Genomic DNA, 25696 nt, shown 5'->3' on the forward strand with positions numbered 1-25696 from the left:
TTTTTCTCTCCCCACTACCGTTTGTCCTTGTTTCACCGCCCCCACACTTTTTGTTCCCCCCCTTTTTTTTTTCTCAGCTGTGTTTTGTATATATTCAACCCAGTCCAAGCTTCTCTGCACGACTCCCTCGGTTCCCTCCCGATCCTGGCAGCCGGAGCTCTTCCCGCTTTAGATATTAACCAGATGGATTTATTAGTAATGTTGGACAAGCGGAGGAACATTTTCCTCGAGCTGCTAATTAACAGACTCTGCCGCATCCTTGATAAATCAATGTTGATGAATGTTTTTCTCTTCCCGCCGTGTTTATCACTTGACCCTCCTGCCTCGATGTGGTTTTCGCCTCAGTGTGCTCCTCCCAGTGGAGAGACGTGTTCGCCATGCGCCCTCAGGCAAGCGCTTACCGTGGTGCATCTCGTGTATATGTGCGGCGCCTGCATGCATTAAAGGGGGAAGGGGGTGGTGTGTCGTCGCACAACATATTCATGTAAAATTTCTATGTCTTACATGCAGCAGTCAGAAGTGTCACTCTGCGGAACCAGAGAGCCGAACACTCTGAAGACGAACGCTACACTTGGCTGAGCTCGATAGCGTGGCAGCGTAGCTGGATTGCTTCAAGGTGGAGATGTAACACGTCTGTATAGCCAATCCAGAAGTGTTTTTCACCTGATTCTACAATCTGATAGCCAGGCTGCAGCCTTTCAGTCGTGACAGAAACAGGAAGTGAATTCACTAAAGGTCCAGTGTGTAAAACATGCCTTGATTTATTATTTTTATATTGGTAAAAGCTTAACATACAGCCGAATAAATACATTAATAAAAGTGTGAACTCGCAGTACAATAAAAGTCATTTGGTTTTCCTTCCTTTTGAACGGTTCTCATATATGTAAGAATATAAAAAGAGCACTAAGGGTCTTGCTCCTGCTGTTGCGCTGCCATTTTTTAAGGAAGCCCTCCTGACAGTGACGTAAATACAGAACGCACTGTTAGATGGGCTACCTTAAATACCAGGCTTTCTGAAAAATTTTACTCGCTGGACCTTTAAGGTTTTCTTGGATCAGCAACTTAGAGCCTCGCCACCGCCACCACCGCCACCAACACCAGTAATCGCCTAGAGCTGCATCAGGACGGGCATTCTTCCACTGAAGAGACAACGCTGATGGCTTCTCTCAGTGGGAAAAGATGCTTTGGCTTTTCTCTGGAGTGATAATGGAAAGGCTTCAGTTAAACACTTGGAATGGCGTCACTTCCCGGCCAGAGAGCCGTGACACAGGAGCTGCTAGCGTCTGTCTCGGCTGGCTGTCAAAACACACCTGCTTTGGTGGGTAATGGATCCATCCAATCACTTTCACACCTTTAGTTTTCTCTTTCTCTTTGACAATCTCCTTTTATTTGGAATCAGATAAAAACGAGATTTTGGAAATTTTCCATCCGACGTGCCAGGTTATGAGGACATGGCTGAATGATTTCTAACCCATCTTGAACAGTGATCTCCTGCTAACTATAGGCTTGGCAATGTAAACTATTTTCTCTTTATATATAACAAACAAAATATATGCAACCTTTACATATAACCAACAAATGGTTCAAACCGTTCATCTGCTCCGTGCGCTCCGCTATACTCAGAGGCCCTGATCATTTAGATAATCATGTGCACAGGGGGAACAGCACGTTGGCTTCTCTTGGGGGGTTGAGAAATTGAATTAGTCCCTGTGCTCAGTCAAGAATAGCTCTCCTCTCACTGTTTAGCTCTGCAAACTGGTTGGTGCTCTCTGTCTGTCTGTCTGTGTAAAACTGCTACTACTCTCCCTTTAAGTCGGGCACCCTGGGATATAAGATGATAGAGTTGACGGTTTAGGGGATATATTGCAAAAAAGGTCAGAGAACATGTTAGCGGTGGCGGGGATGAGCGCGTGCGCGTGTGTGCGCACGCCAGCAGCGTCGTGGTGTTGCTGGTTGTCAGACTGTAGGGAGGGGGATTAATCAAGAGATGGTTGGGAAGTTAAAGTGGGGCGGAGGGTGGGGGTGGGGTGGGGGTGTTGACACGGCATCATTGGACTGTGAAAGACTTTCTCTCCCTCTTCATTCCCCCCTCGCTCCTATCGGCGTTCTGTCATCTCCTTCCACGCCAGCGGAGACACAGACTGCGCGGGAAAGAGAAAAAGGAGGGAAAAGTGCAGGCGGCATCGCTGCAGAGCATCAAAGACTAACAGGGGTGGAGGTGGTGGTGGGGGTGGGCGGATGAGGGAGGCTCCACTGGGAAAAAGGAGCCTGCAGCGAGAGGAAAATCCCTCCTCACCCCTCCCCTCTCCCTCCGTCCCTCCCCCCACCCTCCCCACCAATCCTCGATGCTTCCATCCTCCCTGCCGCCGATGCGGCCGGAGGAGAAGCTGCATCAGTTCCATCACGCCCAGCTTCACACGTCCTGCACGGCGCCGCCGCCTCGACTCCTCCGGCCCCCACCGGAGCCGCCACGCGTCCCTCAAGCGTTGATAAATTGCCGCGACCCGCCTCATTTTTCACTGCCGCCGCCTCAAACTCAGAGCCCTCGGTGACACGGAGCCCCCTTTGGTGCTCTCGGCACAGAGAACAAGAACAATCTGTGAGCGGCCAACAGTGGAGGAGACAGGGGGGAGGGGCCAGTATTTGAGGTCCATGGAGGGGACGGGTAAAACAGCGATTGATTTAGTTTTTTGTGTTTTTGAGGGACAGATACGTGGCAATTTGTGTTCGGGGGCCAATCAGATTCCATCGTCCTTGGCGCTCATGACTTACAACGCGTTGCCGTCATCATGAGTCTGAGACTTCCTAGATTACTGTGTTGGCTGATGCACAGTTGAGATTGAATCTCAGGTGCTTGATGGATCCCTGGTGTTTGTTTTTCAATGCAGTGATACAATACATGAAGTGATATTCATATATGAAGAACAACCCTACCTTAATGTGAAGGCACAGTACAAAGGTCTTTACAAATATGGTGAATTTAAGCTTTAAATTGCCCCCAGGGGACAAATAAAGTTGTTTTAATTGAATTGAATTGAATTGAATAATATTTCTCAATATAAAGAAACATACATGCGTTGTACGTATACTATATAGTATTCTATTTGAAACTACTCCAATAAGGTTGTGTTAAAAATATTTGGCAAGTATTCAGTACTGCATTCCAAAACTGAAGTCCTGCTGACTGACTGTGCTTGATTTTAGTGTGTCGTACTTGTAGCAGTGATATTGTCGCCTCCTTCCTCACGACTGGTGTGATGCTGTAGAGGCGAGATTCCCAATGGATTCTTGTGGCTGCTCTGTGTTGGAGAGAACCAACAGGCCCACTTGAGTTACTCAGAGTGTTTATATGGAGCATAAAGTAAATATATTTAATGCTCCAATTCTACCTTGACCTGTTCCCTTAAGTGTTTTTGTGTTGGCGTGAAGCCATTTAGCGCCATTTAGAGTCAACCTGGAGCATTCGCATTGGGTTTTGAGTGGGTTAAAAGGTTGTGTTGTCTGTCCATACGGGGAAAAAAAGAGTATTTTTTCCCTTTGCTTTTACCATGCTTGACGCATCGTCGAGGCCTTTGTTCAACAACATATGGGACTGATTCTGAGTGTTGGGCGAGACTTGAATAGAAACTGTTTGAAACTGCGTGAAAACCTCTTGCGCCTGGCTTTCTATATAACTTGGCATTTACGAGAAGAGAAGGAGCGATGGGGAACGGCCGTGACAAATTATTCAAATGCCTCTTGACCTCACAGCAGCAGAGGCGAGACACACTCGTGTCGTGCCGCCATCAGGCAGGCGGCATAAAGTCTGGATCGGGCCCCCTCTTTGCACTTGTGTTTGTAATCAAAGCAGCAGGTGTCAAAAACAACACATGGGAGTGACAGATTCATAAATAAATTATCAGCCCCAATCGGATTATAGGTGTGAAGCAAAGATGAAATGTCTCTGCGTGTCAAGAGTTGCTAGTTGTTTTTTTTTTCAGCTTGTCACTCATCCAGGTTTATTAATCAAAAAGGATTTTTAAAAATAAGAAAAAATGCATACATTTCTGTGAACAGGCAATAGGATCATGAACAAGCTCATTAGTTTTCCTGTGTGAAGATGTGAGGTCACAGTGATTTTACAATGTTGGTGTACATAATTTGTTGTCAGTATAATTGACCTGTTCATACTAACATGGTTCTCTTAAACTCAACTTTATCTCCAACAAAATGAGGGTATCAGTTAATGAGTTGATTACCTTGCCCTTTATCTTCTCAGCGCACATTTTAGAATTGACTTGCTGTTTCATGTCTCCTGCTCAACAAAGGGGTCCTTGAACGTTACGCTTGGAAAAAAGGGACTTTTGTGGTTCAAGAGATTGGGGACCGCTGGGGACTACAAATCAAGATCTTCCACTTTTTGTATTTGCTCGGTCACATTTTCTTATTTCAAAAGTTTGTCTTTGTTGCCTTTAGCAATTTCATCAACAAAGTCACATGCGCTATTGACATTTATTAGAACATGTTCTGTGGTGACATCCCGGCGTGTTTGGGATTGCTCAGTCTGACTCTTGAGCTACCTCGACGGGTGCCATAGCAGACAAATGGAACATAACTTGTTTGTCTCCAACACCAAACACAAAGCCCTCAATCCCAGATCCAACACTCCAACACAGCACTTGTGTTTCCTCACCCTGAGCTCTGTGCTCTGGACGGCCAGGTGTCTTCCCATCCACTTCACCGCAAGTGCCAACTTCTTGCGTGCCCTTGCTGTAAACTAGAAAATCAATGGGACCTTTTTTTTTTTCTTTGTCTCTCCTCAAGGCTTTTCTAAAGACAAATCAATTGGGCCTGATCCATTGTAATAAGGATGCGTCAGCCTTGGAATGAGGCAGAGACGATGCTGTGAACATCGGTTATTAGATTTTCCAGCAAGGGGAAGCGGGGCTCGACGGACTTGGCCAGGGCTTTGTTTTCTTTTTTGTTTTTCATTGAGTGGCTGTAATGGGGAGTCCAACCCCTGCTCAGCTATGCTGTGGTCGCTGCCAGCAGGCCACGGCGCTCCTGCCTGGACGGTGCTTCAGTCAGCAGCAATGCCCGGCTTTAGTCGGGAGTGGGATTAGCGCCTCAAGCCTCTCCCGCTGGCCAGGAGCTGGAGATTCCCACTTCAGAGTTTCTTATGTAACGCTGTGTGAGACCTTTATCTTTCTCGAGGTTGTGTCAAGAACTGGTGGTTCTTCTTGAAATGATCACATGATTAAGCTCTAGGGGTAGAGTATCTCATGTTCATTTTTGGGGGTTAGGAGGCACTCTGTCAAAGGGGTTTATTTTTTTGCCCAAAGACTCCTTGTCTGGTCTTGATTTGTCTTATTTTAGAGTCCAGTGTGCAAATTTTGGCCTGATTTATGATTTTTATATTGGTAAAAGCTTCATATGCTGCCATCTTGCACTGCCATAATTCTAAGAAGCCTGGTGTGGACAGAAGAAGGTGAACGAGATACCCCAGTTTGTGTGCGCAGGCCACCGTAGTTCACTTGCAACCTCGGGAGATGGAGGAGTGTAAGATTGCTGCAGCCTAAAGTGTAACCACTTGATGTCGCTGTTTCTTCTCAAAATCTCCAACTATTACACACCTAAGGTTTAGGGTAAAGATACTTTCCATTTTTTCCTGAACTCAGTTAAATTAAGGCTATTACCCCATAGGTCATATCTAGCCACCCCTATACTCCCTGCCATTGCTAATCCAGCAAGCATGGCCTCCCATCCCAGGTCCCAGTCGAGGTGCACCCTGGGTAGGTCAGCAGTTTTTAAACAACCATCTGTATTCATGCCTACAGCCAATTAGCAGTTTCCAATTAGCCTTGATTGCAGGTCTTTGGACTTTGGGAAGACATTGACAAACTGCTGGCACATTAAGACATGCCATGTGTGATTATGTATAGTTATGCCTCGACAGGATTTGAATGCAGACATATTATATCGCTCTAGATTTTGTCCATATTTTTGCTCTAACTTTATAACCCAGCAAAATATGGCAAGCAAGACAGAAACAGAACATTTTTGTGTTCTGAGAACAGATGTTGATTTGAGAATCCTCTTCAGCGTGCTTCTTCAAAATCTGATTTAAAAAACAAAACAAAACAAGAAACACACCTTAGATCTTTGATGTCAGATGAATATTTAAAAACTCTCAGATAGCGCGGTCTCATCACGCCGCCTCGGGAACCTTTAAAGTCCTGTTTACGCTGGATTTACTGCGCGAAAAACAACAATCTTTTAAACTCGCTGGCTGTGTCGAGTGTTTACTCCTTCACGTCAATCCAGTCCCGAGGGTAATACCCGAAGCCAATTCCTGATTTTGTTCTTGTTTAACTTTGTGGGCATGCTCAGGTGTGTGTGTGTGTGTGTATACTTATATTTGTGCAGTTGATCACACTGTTGGCTGACGCCGAGGAATACGACAATCCTGCAGCGATTGCTGGATTGCTTATTGCCCAGAAGTACGTGGTCACAGTAAAATGAGCCGAGCGTCGTCCACTGCATGAAGATCAATTTGTCTGATTCACTTCTGATTGACTTCTGGCTGTCATTCTGTCTTGTTAATTGAGGAACAGCCTCACTCATCGAGTGGTCATTTAGGTGTTTTCCCGCATCACAATTTTCATCTTTCATCATCAAAAATCCATCACCAGATGCTTTTTTTTTTTTTTGAAAACCAACTACACATTCAAAATGCATTTAGGGTTTCAGACTTTAAACTACCTGTTATCTGCTCGTTAAGGGAGCGTCTTTCACGTTTCCCGACGTTTGACCTTGCCATCCGTCTGCGTCGTCCCACGCCAGCACGTTTCCTTCCAGGCGTAGCTGCTCTTCACGTTCACGGAGATGATTCAGACGGGGCCGCGGGTCTGACTCACCCGCAGTAATCACATGCAGATCCCGCTGCCTCTCTTCACATCCCTCTGATCAGAGGCCGCGCTGACGTGACACCCTTCTCACGTTTTTCTGCTTATCCACTCGCGTCTCTCACCGGTTTTCCCCCGAGACGCTCTGCACGCAGCGCCGCTCGCCAGCATGTGTGTTTTCTCTCTCTCTCTCTCTCTTTCTCTCTCTCTCTCTCTCTCCCTCTCTCTCTCTCTCTCTCTCTCTCTCTCTCTGTCTCTCCCCCTCTGTGACGTACAGCTCAACCTTCACAGTTGAGAAAGAGGGGGAGGGGAATTGGGGCAGCCCTCACCTTGCAACACGAGCACATCCGCTCGCACATTCCATTCCGTCCCTCCGCATGAGGAAGCGGCGGCCTCGGGGGCCCGTTTGACGGCGGCCCCACCTCAATGCCGCTCCGCCTCTCGGGCCGTAACGTTTGTCTGGTTGTTCGGTAGAAGGACCTTCGGGTCGCGGCGCCTGAGATCTCAGAAGAAAGTACGTCACGCCCACCGCAGCTCGTTGGAATCGGGATGATGTGTTGCGTGACCGCAGGCCCCGGCAGGATGATGATCGATGATTCATACTCAGACTTCAAGCTGAAAGGCTGCATGAATGTGTGTTTTTTTTATGTTTTCTGTTCATGCCTCTGCTGCATTCATAAATTTATGAATGACATGGCACCACTCAGCAGCGCGGCAACAGGACGTTATGTACACATCGCATACTGTAAATCCTGGCTGTGGCTTCGGTCCAGAACGGACTGTTGTTCTGCTGTTTCCGCATCCTGCTCCTCCATCACCCTGCACCTGCGCAGCAGCTCGGACTTTGTTGTGGGGGTTCACGCGGTGTTAAAAAACTACAACCAACCTGAGGCTTTTTCTCTAATCTACCTTTCCGGGGAAAATAATTTGCCACTATGTCTAGACAATGGAAGGCTGTTGTTAGCATGGACTGCACCAGTTTTGTGGTCATCCAAAGGTTCAAAAGAGTCAGCGGTCTAATGAGAAATATTCCCTGCAGCCTCTAAGCCAGTCACAGTGTCACATCAGTAATTACGAGTATTGCAGTTACTGAACACTCCACAGATGCCAGCCGTGCTTGCGAGAGCCAAAATGACAGCAGTCTTATCAGGGAGGTCGCGCTGGATAGTTGGGATAGGTGGGATTGTGGCTTCAAATTCAACACAGGTAGAGGTACTCCAGCGTCCTCCCACGGTCTAAAGACACAATCCAATCAGCAACCAGCCTCTGTTGACATAGTAGTGAGCTGGTTGAGTTTTTTAGTTATGGGTGAATTGACTGAAGGCTGTAGATCTTAGTGCAGGTGTCTCTCATTCCTCCCCTCGTCCTCCCGCTCTTCACACCTCGTCTAGTTCCCTTTTTTAGTTTTTCCTTCCCTTTGCCTTTTCCTCTCCCTCACTGGCCGCCTCATCTGACTCAGGGCTCCTCTCCATCACCTCCTCTGGTACACAGCTGTCAGAAAATGGCAGTGAATCGTATCGCACTGACCCGGGCTGAATTCTGGATGAGAGGGAGCGTCTCTTTCAAAGCCGGCCGGCCGGCCGATTGGCAAGCAGCTGCTGCAGCGCTTTGAAAGAGACAGACAGACAGGCAGATAGATAGATAGATAGATAGATAGATAGATAGATAGATGGATGGATAAATGAGGGGCAGCTGGGAGCCTGCTGCTTGCTGGTTCCTCTGCAATTGATTCTGCAGGATGTTTTTACCTTCTTCAGGCTGCGGCCCCGTCGGAGGAGCAGAGCGGGTCAGCAGATGTCATTACAGAAGCGGTGGCTCTGATGAGGGCTTGGCTTTAATGGGCGATGGGGACGCGGCGCGAGAGCGAGACCATTGCAGGGAGGTTCACATCCGGCAGTCGTTGGGAGTGTATATATTACGAGGCGGCAGGAAAATTGAGAGCATTGTATAAATAGTGCAGTGTGCGGAGAACAATCCCAGAGTGGCTGTCAGCCAGCGCCGCGCTGGTGGCAGCGGACCGCTCCTTGTCTTGAACAGAGGGGGGAAATATTAGATTTTTGTAAATAATTTCTCCCGGGGAAGTGGCCAGCGAGTGTTGGGAGGCAAGCTGTCGATCTGCATGCTGCCAAACGGCGTTCTGGCCTCCACCGCTGTTTTGAGTTTTTGGTGCATTTCTTGCGAATCGGATTTTGGAGCCGTAATTAAGCTCTGATTGCCGTGCATGGAAACCACTGTTTTTAACGCCCTGCGCCAGCTGCAAGCGGCTGACGCTGCGACTTTAGAAGCCCTTTAACAGCCGAAACAAGAAAACCCGTGGTTGCCATCGTTGTGTGGGCTCGGACAGACGTGCCAATGGGAGCGCCCTGCTCTTGTGCTAAGATCCCGCAGATTGCAGTGGTAGACTGGTGGCATGAAAGCTACAGTGTTCACAGTTTTCATCATGTGAAGGAACTCGAGCTGCAGCCACGAAAGCAAACACAATCCGTCTATTAGCCAGCAAGACTTCAAACTGTGATCTAATCTATTGTTGTGCTCCTTTCATCTTGTCCCTTTTATGTTTTAGCCATTTGTGAAAAATAGAGTCCAGGCAGGGATGAAAACAATGTTTTTTTTTCTCAATCTTTTTTTTATTTTCAATAAATCAGTTGCAGTAGCACTTACTGTCATTATTTTTGGTGTTTGAAAAAATGTGAATGTTACCTTTCATAAGGGACAAACCACAGACAGGTGTGTACACCAAAGGCTTCAAAAATGGTTTGTGGACAGATGTTTTTCCACTGTTTGCACTGTGAAAAGCCGTAATTAATATAAAACCATACCTGCCTTGTTTTTATTTACTGTGGCTTCTAATTTTTTAGTTTATGTGTCTCTGAACGTCCATTCTAAAGTCAGAGTTGCATACGCTGAGCAGACACCAGCTTATCAGTTCTGCTCTTTCCTCTTCTTAGCAGTCTGTCCTTGTTGGAAGCCGTGTGAGCACGTAGACCTCAGGAGAGGAGCTACGCATTTCTGTCCGTTGCATCAAACAGAATTAGACATGAACAGCAACAAGTGAGGCGGTGGACGGGGAACGACGTACATCATCAGCTGGCATTGGTGCTGTAGTGTAATAATCAGCTTATTGAACAAATTTTGGGACATTCGGAAGTGTCATCACAGCACCCTCTGTGTGTGTTGTTGTCTTGCTTCTTGTTCGCCGGCTAGGATGAGCTCATAGTCATGATCATGCATGAGCATCTTGCACGTCAGGGCAGATCAAGATAAAATCGTGAGGATTTACATTCAGAGTTTGAACTTTTATCAGCTGTAGCAGGTACGCAGTGGAAAATTTTAGTGTTTTAGTAGTCGGCAATAAGTGTGTTGAGTAAAGCATTAAAACGTAAATAAAATATAAACGCTCAGGTCGGTTCCACAGCCCTGCAGCTGTACTTCACAACAAGGCTAAATGACATTGCTTCCTTTTTTTAATGTCTCTCATAAATATGAGGCCAAAGTGTCGACCTCTGTAGCATATGCCGTGAATATCATTGCGAATGATGAAGGTACAAACTTAAAAAGTCACCGTCTGATCTCCACTCGCGGGCCTGTCACTTTGCCGCAGATCGCTCGTAAATTTGGAACTCTTTTTAGTTTTTGCGTTTTTTTTCCACCCTCCATAAAGTCGGTCAGCGGTCTGTGTGGGTTGCAGGCGTCTCCTGGGGACAGGCCTGGTGGCAGGTGCCTCTGTCACTCTGCCACGTCCTTATCAGTCAGCGCGCTGCCAGCGTCACACTGTGTCCCACTGAGACACCGTGTCATCTCGTGCTCTTCTAAATTCTATCATATCTCGGTTCTCATCACACTCGTCCACTCGCTTTCATCTGGTGGCACCCTCTCATGTCGAAAGGTACAAAGAGGGTTTTTCTATGTTTTGTTTTGGATTGTTTCTTAGTGTGCGACTCATTCTACCGTGACAGACGATCTGATCGGATGCAGGACTTTTGAAAATAACATGACAATGACAAGTCAAACCCAGCGTCAACTTGTGCAATCCCACAAAGAAGCAAACAAGTATGTAGCTCGTTCATGGTTGACTGCTGCTTCATGGTGTTTTTGTGTTTAGTCACTGCTAGCTAGCTTATTGTTGTGTTCCTAGTTACTGCGTAATGGTGTGGGGCTGCTAACTGACATTAGTATCTACTAGCTAGCTTGTACTGTTGCTTCTAGCACACATTTTAATAGGGGATTTAGGTGATGCTTGTTTGAGAAGAATAAAAACAAGTTACTTCCTGAAAGGACAAAACAGCAGCACACAGTTTGGGACAATTATAATTATTCACAAGTGTGTTGAATTTTACTGCTCTTGTCAAGTGACCCAGTCAGACTCCCTCCTAAATTCTCCTAAATTGGCTGACAAGAGGACAGTAATTAGGTATGAATGTCTAAATTCAGGGTCTCAGCATATCACAGCCCCTGCATTAGAAATGACCGTCTCTCTGCAGCCCTGATCTGCCAACCCTTTTCGGCGCACGCCAACCCAAGGACCACCTTCGGGTGCTAGATCAGGGTCCCCAGTCTGTCCCTCACACACAGTGACACCTACCGCGATGCGTCATCTCCCTGGGAGTGTGAAGTGCATAGCAGATCATTACCCGTGAAGGGCTCTGCTCCTGTGAAGATCTACAGCTCTGCTGCCTGCCGGCCAGAGGGAATGGGGAAATATTGCTAATGTTTACGGCCCTGCCTATGTGTATGTGTGTGTATTGGAGTGGAGGCAGGGTCATGTTATGTGCGCCAGTAATGCCTGAGGCCTGAGCAGCATTGCTAAGCAGCTCCCAGGCTTGTTTGCCGTCTCAAAATGTGCTGACTTCAGGGGGTTCGGTGTGCAAATGTGATGTTGATGTGTTTGCCGGGGTGTGTGTGCGGTTTGGTGTGTGCGAAGCCAGGGTGCAGCAGCTGTGATGAGGACTATTGCTCCTTCACACTACAGAAAGTAGTGGGTATCGGAGTCCGGGCAGCACGTTGTAAAGACGTTTCCAACAAAACTGCGAGTGATTAGCGGTTCGGGAAGAGGAAAGTTCAGAAATTTACAAACCAAACCCAAGACTTTTGTACATATCACATGAATGATACCGGAGGTCAGTCTGATCTCGTACAAATGAGTTGCGGGGGGATTCATCTGTAGCACGGCTGCTTTGGGTGCACAAATTAACAGTTGCCAGATCTGCCTGCAGTTTGCTCATGATTGTGTAAAGCCTTAATGTTCCCAGTGGGCAATTTAGCTTGCAGCAAAAATCAATAGTAAGTAACATAATTAATAAAATCCTAGGGAAATAAATACAGCAGGCTATATGTGCATATATAAATCTACAAAGAAATGTGAGTTTACTCCCCAAAAAGATTCAGAAAGATCATAGTAATTAATCATTAATGGTATTTACAGTGATAACGGGCAGTGAGAGGGGCTTCATTCTAGTAGTCTAAAACATTATCAAGTAAACACACAAGGATTAACATGGTCAGTGTTGAGCCTCATTTTTGCATGAGAGCATGTCGTCTCGGTCGTCCAGTTGCACTGAACCCACAGAATGCAGCCAAGGCAGGTGGATAACAGGGAAAGAACATCAAATAACCAAAAATGTGCTCTTCTTTCTTTTCCTTATCGTTGTGTTTTGCTCTCCTTTGGCTGCATTTAGGTCCTTTAGCGAGATATAAACACACCATTAACCCAGCTCAGTCCATTGTATCATTCCATGAGTAATAAGCTAGAGGTGGGGGAATCAAGCGATGGATACAATTTAGCTTCCAAACGTGTGCACATTTCCTCATCAAGAATTCGAGGCAACGCATGTTCTAGTTTAACTTCTTAAAAACGAAGAATTCCATGATAACTGCCTCTGATGTTCACATAGCTAATGCACAAAGCAAAAACAAAATACACTAAATTATACAATAAGCACAATTCAGTTGAGGAGAGGGAGTCACGAGGCAGGGGACGCTATAAGACTTGTTTTCTAATGCATATTTAATGCACAGGATATACAGAGCGTCACAGCACAAAACATACATCTAACCCACATGCTGCTGCAGAGGAACTGGCAGTCAGTCAAAGAGTCAAAAAAGGTTATTACACCACAGGTAAAAACCCATTTGCCTTTATTTCATTGTTTACTGATCTATAAATCCCTCAGTAAACTGCAGGTGTTCTGCTGCTACCCGTGACGTAAAGCTACATTAATAATTTAACATGCAAGGAACAACAGCTAATCTATGACAACGTGCAAAATGGACTGTCTTAAGTAGGTCACATTTGAAAATCACACTTCAGTCTGTTATAACTGGAGTGGAGACACAATCCTGAGGCCAATTATTAAACTTAACATACCAAACATCCCAAAATCTTAATAATCAACAATTTCATCTTGCAGAATTATGCTCTTGCCACATATTGCTACTGAGTTACCACAGACAGCAGTAGCTCTTTGTCTGAATCTGATTTAAGTAGAATAGCAACGGTAGGAGTGTTTGATTTTGGGATAAAAAGGCTTGGTTTATATATGCTATTTAGCTGTTTCCTTTAGCTTTTGGTGGCCTCCTGTGTGGCTGCAAAGGCCGTGAATGGCTAAATGAAAGCAGCGCCGGCCTTGGCTGTCCAGCGCAGACAGGCGGTCAGACAGGTTAGTGGAGATGAAGGCGTACCTGCCCCCAAGGTCAGTCACGGAACCTTTCATCTCTCCTCAAAGTAATGGACGCTAGCTTGACTCCTTCTTTTTATGTGGAACTGCCTTGGCTTAGGGTTAGCCATATCATATAGATGTTAACACCTAGCACCTGTATGAAACCAAAAGTAGAAAACTTCACATTACAGTTATTCCAATTGTAATTCTGAACCGTAAACCTTTTCCGCTAGAGAAAATCTACTCATTAAAAATAGAAAGAAGAATTCAAAAAGACTGAGAACTCATGCAAAAAAAAAAATTACAGGGCATCCGAGGCAGATTAAGGGCGGCGTTGCTCTGCGCTCGGACTTAAATTCTCTCATTAGCGCTGGAGGAGGTTGTGGGAAGGTGGAGAGCTCAGTATGATGACACCTGCGAGACTGTGCGGGTTCATAAACGAGGATACGTCTAATAAGTGGTGCGAGGGCAGGACATTAGCTATTTGAGGCCTCGGGGAGGAGGGCTGCGAATGATTTCTGAATACTGACAAGTTGGAGAGGCGGCTTCTCCACTGATCAACCCCGACGGGCTGCCATCTGTGAGTGGTAGGCGGCGGTTTGGTGGCGACGTAACGTGTGAGGCCGAAAATTCTACTTTTATTCAGGTCGTTCTTTTGTTGTGGTTGTGCCTTTTCATTTCCCTTCCATACTGCGCTTGTGCAAATATCTAACACCTCAATTCATACAGTTGAATTAATATCCTCCCTGCTTATTATGACCGCTGCCTCCCTGTTATGCAACCCTGATGTATCATCGTGTCTTTTGTCTAATTAGAAAAGATGCATAATGTGTATCAGAGTTGCCCTCCCCCACTGCTCTAATTGCCTCAGTCATGAGCCATCGAGCATCGGCCTTATGTTTGAAAGGTTTGTTCCAAAACTCATTTTTTTGGACTTGTTTTCATCATTAATTAGCCTTTCATGGGAGGCATGAAGTGCAATAATGCCTGGCAGTGAGCACTTTTGAACCGACAGGTTTTGTAGGTTATAATAGGGCCGCACAACCAAGTGTAGCTGCAGATATAAGGTTGTGTGGTGACTGATGCCACAGTTTGTTTAAGCCAGCTGTGTTGGACAACAACAAGAAATCAAATCAAATAAAAAAAAAAATCAAAAATCAAATTATGTGAATTTTTTTGTGTGTCATGAGGGCCATTTCCAAAACCCTGCAACATTCCCTGTAATTCCACACACGGAGACGCTTTCTATTCTTAACAAGGCCTCAAAGTCGCTTTCAAGGGGCAACTTTCTTTTATTTATTCCTCATATTGCTTGGACCAATATAATAATAGAGTGCGAGGTGAGTCACACCTCCAGGCCGCCGCGGCTTTTTGCTGAAAACTCCTCAACCTCGCGGTGAGTTTGCAGAGAAACAAAAACATATATACATATATATATATATACATATATATATATATATGTATATTTATATGAGTGGCTGAGTCATCAAACACACGTGCGCGGCACTAATAAAACCTCTCTGTTACCACCAGGCGTGGTATGACGTGTTCCGTGCCTGATGACAGCGGGTCCCCAGAGCGCCAGTGTCCCTCCCAACTGCATTGCCCGCTGCTCGGGGGACCTGCTGTGTCCTTCCTCGCTGCTCAGTCAGCCGTATCGGCTCTCCTGCCATTACATCTGTTTTATGGTTCCCCCCTTCGTCACTTAACAGCAAAATGTCTCCGCCTGCCCCGACCCTTTTATTCTGCATCATTTTTTTCCCCGCTCCGTCACTCGGCCTCGCCCTCCTCCACTTCACTCCCTCGTGCTGATTGCCTCTGTAATGTTGGGAAAATGTCCTGGGCGGCGGCTTCGTGGCAAATTGCCTTGTGTAGAGCCGCTGCAGGGCTCTGTGTACTGCATCGAGGGGAGGCCGGCCGAGGCCTCCGTATAGGGTGTGTGTGTGTGGGGGGGGGAATTAATGACTGGGCTTCCTAATGGCTTCAGTTATTTTTTCTTTTTCTTTTTTTTGTAGCTCAGAAACAATGGTGGCATAATTATGCGTACAGTACCCGCCTCATGAAGCTCCGCCGTGTAACAGATGAAAGGGAACAGAAATAGTGTTCTGGATTGCGAGCTCACATGCATTTAAAAGAAATGCACCGAGGGAAGAAGCAGCATGAGCCCTGATGTCGGAACTGCAAGACGTGCGGTGAATTCAGCTGGTTTTTATTCTCCAGTCGACCCTTTATTAATGTTCTCCTTTCCTCATTGCAGTAACCCACCAGGAATTTAGCAGAAAACGGAGGGCGGTTTTTAGCTTCCTTCACCTTTAAACCAATAACAAGGAATGATAGCAAATAAAAACGTCTGACACCTCGGTGGCTTTGGTGGGTCACAGAAATTAAACAACGTTTTTATGGGTTCGGCAGCACAACAAACAACGATTTCTGAACGCACAACAAATACACCAGTGTGTCTAAAAACTAGACAAATGTATATTTAAAAAAAACAAACACCAGACGAGGCTTTGTTGCTAGGTAACGCACTGGGTGCTGATGTGCTCATTGGCAAAGTGCATTGCAACAATAAATAAGTGTTGTTCAAGTGTGAGTCTCAGCACCGATGAACCCTCATCAGCTGCTCCGCCTCTCTGCTCAACCCCTCACTGTTTAACCAGTGTCTCCGTTTCACAATAAGTGTTCTCTACCTTCACTTTCAAAAATATTCCATGCAGCAACTCTGTCCCATAATAACCATTGGAGACGTGCCCTCTTCCATTATAACCAGTCCCAACAGACCCTCCGCCTTATTACAATGTCTCCATGTCCCAGGTAGGTTCCATTATAACCAGTCCAAAAAAAATCCCTTGTTCCATTACAACCAGTCAACTCCTCCTCCCTCCTCCTTTGACAAGTCAAACTCATACTTTTTTGTCTCATTATAACCACCCTCACACCTCCTTCTTCCAATTAAACCAGTCCAAGGCCCGTCTGTCTTTTTATTGTCAGTCCACGTGTTCTGTGTCCTCTAATAACCAGTCCACGTCCTCTGTGCATTTCAAACCCGTCCTGCTGCAACCAGGCAACACGTCCTCTGGCTTCCTTTAATGAGTCCAAATACCGTCCGTGCCACGAAAACCAGTCCACACGCCATGTGTCCTGGTAACAACCAGTGCAAAGCTCTTCAAGCCCATTCGAATGACATCTACATACATCTTTTGGCCCACCGTAGACAAAAATCTCAACATTCTGGCTGCCTGGCTCTGACCTTGTGCAGAACACACGCTGCTGCACCAGCAGGAAAATCCATTTTTCTCACAGCGCTGCTCTTGGATGCAGGAGGGTTGAGGGGTAAAAAAAAAAAAAAAAAGAAAAATGCTGCAGCGATGACTCCGTCAAAAGTTGAACAACTTTGGCAGCCATAAATCAAAAATTGATCACGGTTGTCTTAAAGATAATGCCGGGAGGGAGAGTTGGCAGCCGCTGCAGAATAAAACTTGTTTCAGCACAGCCGTCTCCTCGTCCCTCCCCGGGTGGGCGGCGGCAGCATAATGAAAGATGTCACCGTTTAAAAACAATCTACAGAGGCCCCCCGTGTCGCTTTGATACCCCATTCAATAGTTTGGATATTATCTCAAAGGCGCTTGGACATTTCCCAAGATTAAGTGATGCAAGTGCGCAGTAAACTAGGTGTCTGACCCCTGAAGGATGTGCAACACGAATCAGTTCATCATCGCTGGTGCAGGTTGCAGCATTTTTCTAACATCTCGGCTGATTTTTCTTTTCTTTTGTGTCTTTCTGCCGTATCACTTTTCATGTTATCGTCCAAATAAAGGTCGTCGTTAAGGGTCACTTACTTCAGTCGCTCTCTGAGAAAAAACAGCATTTCATCATCGACGCTTTTCATCTGCAGTTTGAGATGCGGAGGCCGAACTCTGTCGTTCACCCCGCGCCGGCAGAAAATATTTTTTGCTTTTTTGTTTTTTTTTTTATCAAGTTCACGCTTTTCCCTTTTCTGCTTTTTCCTCTTTTCCTCTCTCCCGTCAGGAGCCAAACCATCCAGGGCAGAATCTCAGGACCTCCGAACACCAGCAGCCTCAGAAGAATCTTTTATGTATTATCCAGTCACTTTAGAATGTATTCACACCAAGGTGAGAGTGGCTGGTGCAAAATTTGACCTTGCCTTTGTGTGTGTGTGTGTGTGTGTGTGTGTGTGTGTGTGTGTGTGTGTGTGTGTGTGTGTGTTTTATGAGAATGCCAGAACTTTCTGTAAAGGGACCATTTCCTTATTGAATACATTTTTTGATGGTCTACTTCCAACAATAAACAAGGTTTGTATGGTCAAATGGTCAAAAGAATTCTGTTTTTGCCCCCCCCCCCCGACACCCTTCACCCCACCTGTTTCATCAGTGGCTCCACCTTGCAACAGCCCACTTCCCTTGTGATTGGCCAGTCATTCAACGGTAGCGCCAGCTTGCGTGGTAGACTGCTACGGAGACACTGCTGTGATTATCAGGTCCGCTTGTGACATAGAAAGTCCCCCGAAATCCAAACCGCTCCACTCAGTGCAGATTTCCGTCCCATTTTAAAATGCTTAAGTTTTAATTTTTCGTACTTGTTGTGTTACTTGGCATGCTAGTCACGCAAACAGGCATGCTAAAGAGCTGAAAAGGTCAGTTTCTCATAATTCAGCCCCTTCAACTTTGGTGTGCTTTTTTGAAACAGGAGCTGTTTCAACCGAGGCCAGGACACTGTCAGATTAGCCGAGCTTTTTTATGCACTCGTCCCATATTCAAAGTGGATGTGGGTCAGAAAAGATCTTTTTATAAACTGTTCTCATTATAAATGTGGGTCACTCAGCTTTTTTACCCTGGGAGCTTTTTGAATAAATCACACGTCTCTGATCGGCCGGCCACTCGTCGGGTTACTGTGGGGCCTCGTGCTGAATTGTTGGAGGAGCTGCACCCATATGGCCGAGTCTGTGACCATATTGTGTAACGTGTCGTCACATGAGTCAGACTTGGCAGCACCAGGCCGCTCGCTGCCGGTCCCGGCGAGGCGAGGCGAGGCGGGCCGGAAAAGGGTGAAGGGGCCGACTCTGCAGGGACGGTGTCCAGGAATAGAAGAGGGTCAGCTGGGGCAGAATCGATCGGCAGGTGGGTTCTAGGATCCGCTGACCGAGGCCAACTGCGTCAGAGGGGACGTGCGCTGTGTGTGCGTGACGTGCCGCAGGTACAGTACGGACGGGTTGGCCCAGTTATAGCAGGACGGAAGGTGATTTCACACTCTGCATAGAGCGTCGTGCTGAAACGTCAAACTGGCTTTCACCAGGTTCTCTGGGCCTGTTTAGATGCTCACAAAGCTGATATCATGGGAGGAATTTGGGAGGGGAACAAGGCTCACGTGCCTTTTAAAGTCACAGTCACTCAACAATGGAATGTTATCATTTTCTTGACCAATTAATTGAAATTGGATAATTTTTCACAGCACACCTGACGTTATCTCAAGGTGCACTAGTGGGCCGCGGCCCAGTGGTTGAAAAACACTGGATAAGACAACAAGTCTTGGTGGTGGCTGAGTTTCACTCTAATGTTGATGCTTTTCACTATCAGATCCCAGAATAGCGGTTGGGAACCTCTTCAGGCCACTGATTAAACGTGTTTTCAGGATATACAAATGATGCAAATGATTTATCTTGACGTCTGCGTCCTGCCTGGCGGACCAGACTGTTCACTAGACACATTACACAAAGTTTGACCATCATTTACATGGCCAGAAAAACCTTTAAACAATGTTACTTGTGAACTGCTCACCCACCTCCAATCACTTGTGATGTGGCAGTCAACTAAGTACTGACTAATACTTCATCAGGCCTTTTTAACCCTCTTTATGTGAAACTTACTCCTGGTGTTATTCTCTTGTTTGCACCAAAGCACATAAAAAGATTCTTCATCCTTGTCACATTTTTTTTTGTTTAAAAAAAAAAAAAAAAATCCTCTCGCTAAGCAGTTTGATGATTGATAACGCTGTCAGCCGACCTCTCAGTCGACAGATTTCTCTTCTCTATTTTTCCCTCTGCAGTCCACTTGCTGCTCCTTTGTCTCCTCTTGCTGTTCAGGGTTTCAGAGACGCTGAGCAGTTGAAAGTTTCATGGACGTCTTTGTTTCGTTTCTATATGCGGCGCAGAGATTCTTGCGGCAATTCCGTCGTCCTTCCCCGAGCGCTTTGCATCCCTGCTCTCCTTCATCCTCACGCTTTTGTTCTTGTTTTAGCTCTCTGCGTCAGCTGCCCTCGTTTTGATCCTGATTAAATCTCACCCTTGTTATTATTTGCCATAATTAGTTTCTCTAATTAACTGGCTGCTTTTCATGGTTGTGCTTTGCAAAGCTGTGGCCGTGAACTCTCTGTGATTCCTCAAATATAGAAATGTGCAGTTGTTTAACTGTAAAATTACATCATCAACATTATTCATAATCATTTGTTTTGTCCATGTGTCTGGAGTCAGACTGAAAATTGCTGGGCAAGAAAACCAATGTTTCTAGTTAATAACATTAATTATTAATGTTGTAATTGTTATTTTTGAGGAGAAAATCTTTGCTGGAAAAAAATAGATCATTAAAACTTGAAGAAATATTGAAATAATAATAATAACAAATAAATAATATATATTATTATTGTTATCATAATCACATCTTTCTTTCTCAAACACACAAAATGAGTGGCACTTTAGAAGAACAAACCAGAACAAGGACAAGAAGCACATTCAAGTTTAGCGGAGAATAGAAACAAATAAAACAACAAAAAAAAAAGAATAATTTCATAATACCCAGCAACCCCCCGTCCAAACAAATAGGCAATTTAAAGACACTCAAGAGGTTGGGTGAATAAAATACAGGCGCAGCTAAGAACGGTGATAAAAAATGTCTGGAAAAGAACTAAGCAAGAAGAGTGAAGGCAGACAAAACACTCAACAAAATAAATCTTAACTCTAAAACATTGACAACAGACATAAAACTGCTGATGCCACAACATACAGAGTAAGAAAAAATACTGATCAATTTGTGATTGTTGTGGAGAGAGATTGGCGAACCTTCCTCCTTGCTGATACAGAGAGAAAACTTAAGAGGAGAAACCGCAGAAAGCACTGCAGCAATAATTCAGTTATCTACGCAGGAAGTGGCAGATTTTTAAGTGCAGACATTAATCATAATTCACAAAGCTGTAGATAATACATGAAAATGTAATTATTAGTTAAAGTCGAGAAGTTCCGGCAGGAAGAACAAAAGCCCGTCTGCGCGACTGCCCTTGAGATGTCTCTCTCCGGAGATCAAGATGAGCAAGGCCAGCAACAATGCCGAGGCAGAAGCTGTAGCAAACTGTGGGACTGAGTTTATATTCACACCAACAGAGCCGTCGCGACAACCAACAACACACAGAAACAACATCCCCACACACTAGAACTCCAACCCTGAAGAGACATTTGGTAATATGCTGCAGTGTATATTAAGTGTGTGTGTGTGTGTGTGTGTGTGTGTGTGTGTGTGTGTGTGTGTGTGTGTGTAAGGGTTACAAATTGTTGATTGATTTACTACTCTAGAGTTGATTCACTCTACTGATCGATTAACATAATCAATAAGATAATTGATAAGCAGCGATTTCCCTGAGAAGCTGGATGTACCTCTGAATCACTTGCTATAACAGACATGGGCAAACTACGGCCCGTCAATCTTGAAAAAATGATATTAATAATAAGTAAGTCATAAAATAGCTGTATTTCATCCATTTTCTCTGCACTTAAGAGTCATTTCAATAAAGAGCTAAACAAAATGGGGTTTTAAAGACAGATATTTTGTTGTAATGTTTATGTTTCATTTCTACAAATCCAATGATTTATTTTATTCTTCTATGAGGTGGGTCAGCAAAACCCTCCATCCATCTGCTCCTGCTCCGGCCCCTCTGTGACAGTTTAGAACCCATTGTGGCCCACCAGTGGAAAGGTTTGCCCACCCCTGCTCTATAGCATAATAACATACTATACATGTATATACAAACACATCATCCATCACACCACCAACTGTGCTCATGGTCACTCTTGCACTATGGTCCAGACCCAGTGGAATTCCTCCACCATGGACGACTTCCAAGAGAATAAGGAGACAAAGTGTTTCCTGCCTTCTTATCCCAGAGGATCCCCCCACTGATTCCGCACGCGCTCAGTTAAACCATCAAACAGTGCTTCCTGTGATCCCGAGCTCCTCGTCGAGCTCCGCAGACATGAAATATTAACAGTGTGTCTGTCTGGGTCTCCCTCCCGGAAATCTACAGTACACCCTTGGCCTGCTGCTGCTGCTGGGATGTTTTTTTTTTTTTTAGCTGGATGGAGATTAAAGGAGCCAAGACTCAAATTACATTATCTAGAGATGCAGAGATGAAGAGACACCGCACACACCTCTCTTTCATGCCGTCCTGGTTGAAGGTAGCATGCTTTGATGCGTTCGGGACACTGTGTGATCAGACGCGAGTGAGCACGCAGGTCGGTGTATTAAAGTGTGGGGCTGCCAGTGTGTGACGACTCCCAGAGGAAACACAAGAGGAGAAGGAAAAACTTTGTTTTGGTGAAAAGGTTTCATCTGTGTCTCTTTGGCTCCGTCCTCCACCCGCCCAACTTCTTCTTCTTCTTCTTCTTCTTCTTCTTCTTCTTCTTCTTCTGGGTTTGGCATCTAATTCATATTATCAACGTTCATAAGCAGCTTGTGTCTGTGTCTGTATAGAGCTAAATTGTGATTTTAAGATTTTTTTAGAAAACATTTGCGGAAGTTGAATTAGTCGATTATTTCCCAGTCAACAGCAATTTAGTGTGGTCAACAACCCCACAGGTCTGACTGACGGCCTTTGCTCGTCCCTTGAACAAGGTAAAGGTCAACTCGAGGCCCAAGCTAATCGGTGTCGGGAAGAGAAGAGATTCTGAAAAGTCGCTCGGCAGACCTGCGCAGCAGAGAAGAGAGGGACTTTCTAATGAATCTACGCGCTACCTGGGTGGGTTCAGTGAGCGAGACAGGGTGGGGATTTTGTGCGGTGCGCACCAGGGGCTCAAGTTGTCTTTCTGTGGGACATGAGCACAGTAATTGGGAAGGGGCTCAGGGAGAGAGCGACAGGGGAGAGCGCATGCACTGCCGTCCTGATCCAGGAGGTCAAACAGAGCCGCAGACCATGAGAACACCTGGTCTGGGTCGCAACACGGCAGACTGTCACCTGTGGATGCACTGTAGCTGTGCATCAGTAGCAGGAGGACGGTGTCATTACATCATAGATGTTATTTACAGTATCATCCTCTGTTTTGTCCATGTGTCTGAGTCCGACTGAACATTTCTGAGCAAGAAAACCATTTATTACCAACTCTTAATGTTGTAGTCATTTTTCAGAGGAGAGATGTTTATCTAAAAAAAAAAAACAAACTTGATTATTCAAACCAATAGCTTGAAGAAATATATTTTATTATTATGGTCGTCATAATCATTTCTTTCTTTCAAGAACACAAAGCGAGTGAAATATTAGAAGAACAGACCAGAACCAGGACAAGAAGAACAGTTCAATTTAGCAGGGAATAGAAACGAATCAAACCCAAAACATCATAATATCCAGCACATAATATCAACTAATAATGCTGGTAAAAATGGATTGCTGTCCGGATCCAGGAGGTCAGACAGAGCCGCATACCACGTGAACTCCTGGTCTGGGCCGCAGCACGGCAGACTGTCACCTGTGGACGCACTGTAGCTGTGCGTCAATAGCAGGAGGACGCAGGAAAATGCGTGTGAATCACTCAAAGGAAGCCGTCACCCAGTCCAGCGCCTGACTGACTCAGCACTGTGTCACTGGTGTTTGGAAAATACAATAGAATAGAATAGATGTACTTTTAATCCCAAATTGGGAAACTACGCTGTTGCAGCAATGTAAAATGCAAAAATATACTATACAGTAATTAAGTAAGTAAGTCAATCTATATCCAACAAGCAAACAAGAGCAGGTGTGCAACAGACAGTGAATTGTGCAGAAGCAGGGATCAGCAAGGCGGCTGGACTCTCTGCTTGGACTGTGGCTGGAACTCTGTGCAGTTCACATCAGTTTGGTTGTTGGAAGAAAACAACAGTGTTTTCCTCTCACTGAATCTATCAGTTCTGGATTCTGGAAAACAGCATCTAGTCTAAAAGTGAAGTGTTAAAGTGTCCTCACCTTCCTCCCTCCACTTAAAACCAATATAACTGCGGTGTTGTTGTTGTTGTTTACTTGTTTGTTCTGTTGCGAACACGACTCACTCTCTATTTTCTCTCTCTCTCTCTCTCTCTCTCTCTCTCTCTCTCTCTCTCTCCCTCTCTCGCTGTCTCTCTCTGTCCTTCTCATGTTGCCGCTGCTCGAAGCTCACGTATCCAAGGTTGAATCGAGGTCTTCCTCTCCTCCTCTCGCTCTGCCTCGTCACCGTGGGCTTCGCAGCCACGCGGCTCCTTGCTTTGGCTCCGGCTCAGCTGCTGAATCATCGCTTTGATTCCCTCTCCTCTCCCTGCCTGTCTTTATTTTTATTTTTTATTTTTTCATTTTTTGCTCCATCATCTGCCAGCTCTCTCCGTCCCCAGTCGACGATCCAAGAAAAGTTGCTGCGGCTCCTCTCCTGCTCGCTTATGTAATCCCGACTTATTCCTGTGTTATATTATGCAATGTTTTTGCTGCAGCAGCAACACGCAGCCACGGGACGACTCTCGCCAAGCGAACGAGTCCTCGCTCCTAATGAGCTGGAAATGTGTTTGTTATTCCTACGAGGGCTTTTGTTAACAGCGGAGCTGCGCTGGTGGACCCGCTAACTTTTGGCTCCTCTTGTCACTCGCCGCGAAGCAAGTCTTTATTAGCGGCGGAGCCCGTTAAGCTGCTTCGCTCCGCTCGCTGCCGGGGCCTGCGGCGGCATTTAAACGCAACATATGTCCAAATCTGAAGCGCCATCTGCGTCTGCCGCACTATGTTTGCATGAGTGCGGCACCTTCTGTTTGGATTTTGATGTCTAAACTTGATTTACATGAAAGTCCGAGAAAACAATGCAGAGGAGATTTGCACTCCTCGCAGGAAACAACGCGTTGAAAGGCTTATGTTCAAAGGGATGCGCTTGATGGGGTGTTTGGTAAGACTTGATATATATATGTCGTAAAAAGCAGGGAAAAAATGTTGTTGTTTTTTTTTATCCCAGCCAGATAAACAGCGTTGACTTTTCTGCTTCTCTCAGTTTCCTCCACCATCAGGCCAAACACTGACAACTGTTATTCAACCATGAGCTCCATATCCCAATATTCGACCTCTGTGTTTCACCTCTGCCTCGTTCACTGTCCTGCTGCCTGTTGGAGTCAACATGATCTTTCAGCACCAGGCCTGGGCAAACGAAGGCCCGGGGGTCATATGCGACCCGTTAGGTTTTTTAATCCGGCCCGCTGAAGTTGAAGACATTATTTTAATTGTAAATAAGTCATAAAATAAAATTACAAATATAGCATTTCAATAAAGAGGTAAATACTGTTATAAAGATACAGACATTTTGTTGTAATTTTGCTTTGGTTTGTTATCAAAAGACATTCAAGCACATCTTTTCTACATATCCCATGATATATATTTTTTTTCTCCTGTGAGGTGAGTCACCAAAACACTCCATCCCTCTGCTCCTGCTCCGGCCCTATCTGCCACATTTTAGAACCCACTGTGGCCCACCAGTAAAGAACTTTGCCCACCTCTGCTCTATACCATGATGAACAAATCAGAACAGACGACTTTGCATGCATTAGTTCAGCTATGCAAACCTCCATTTTTTAATTCAGAGACTGAATAAAATCCATTTTAGCAAATTAGCACTTCTTCCCCACGCCTGTTTTGTTGAATGAAGAAACACCTTGACCCTTAAGGTTCCTCCATATGCGACACATTGTGAGTGTTCTAAATGAAAGAAATAATTGAAGATTTCATCAGTCTACTTTCTTGGCTGTGTGCGTCTTCTTGCAGTGTGTCGGTCCTCCTCGGCTGCCTTCTTGAATCGTCCAGCTGCGGCTCACAGGTCATGTCAACAACCTTCAGCCATGTCTGCTGATTGCTTGAACTCACCTGGGACCAGTGTTGGCGAGTAATCTATCACTAAGTAATCCA

General features: G+C 45.5%; 1 protein-coding gene across 4 annotated transcripts in view; it reads left to right on the forward strand.

The window, feature by feature from the left end:
• Nucleotides 1–25696, forward strand: part of LOC142895146 (endonuclease V-like) — a 65953-nt gene that overhangs the window by 38800 nt on the left and 1457 nt on the right. For 2 of the 4 annotated variants that reach the window (XM_076035977.1, XM_076035997.1), the window contains exon 9: nt 17570–17868. The exons of 1 other annotated variant lie outside the window; for it this stretch is intronic. The gene's annotated coding sequence lies outside the window, so the exon portion shown is untranslated. Of the gene's footprint in view, nt 1–17569; nt 17869–25696 lie in introns of those variants that run through there. One more of the 4 variants, XR_012928181.1, reaches the window with a different exon arrangement.

The sequence above is a fragment of the Nelusetta ayraudi genome, unplaced genomic scaffold (assembly GCF_046127955.1).
Source record: "Nelusetta ayraudi isolate G7.1 ecotype Tasmania unplaced genomic scaffold, CSIRO-AGI_Nayr_v1 ptg000004l, whole genome shotgun sequence".
In the NCBI taxonomy this organism is placed as follows: domain Eukaryota; kingdom Metazoa; phylum Chordata; class Actinopteri; order Tetraodontiformes; family Monacanthidae; genus Nelusetta; species Nelusetta ayraudi.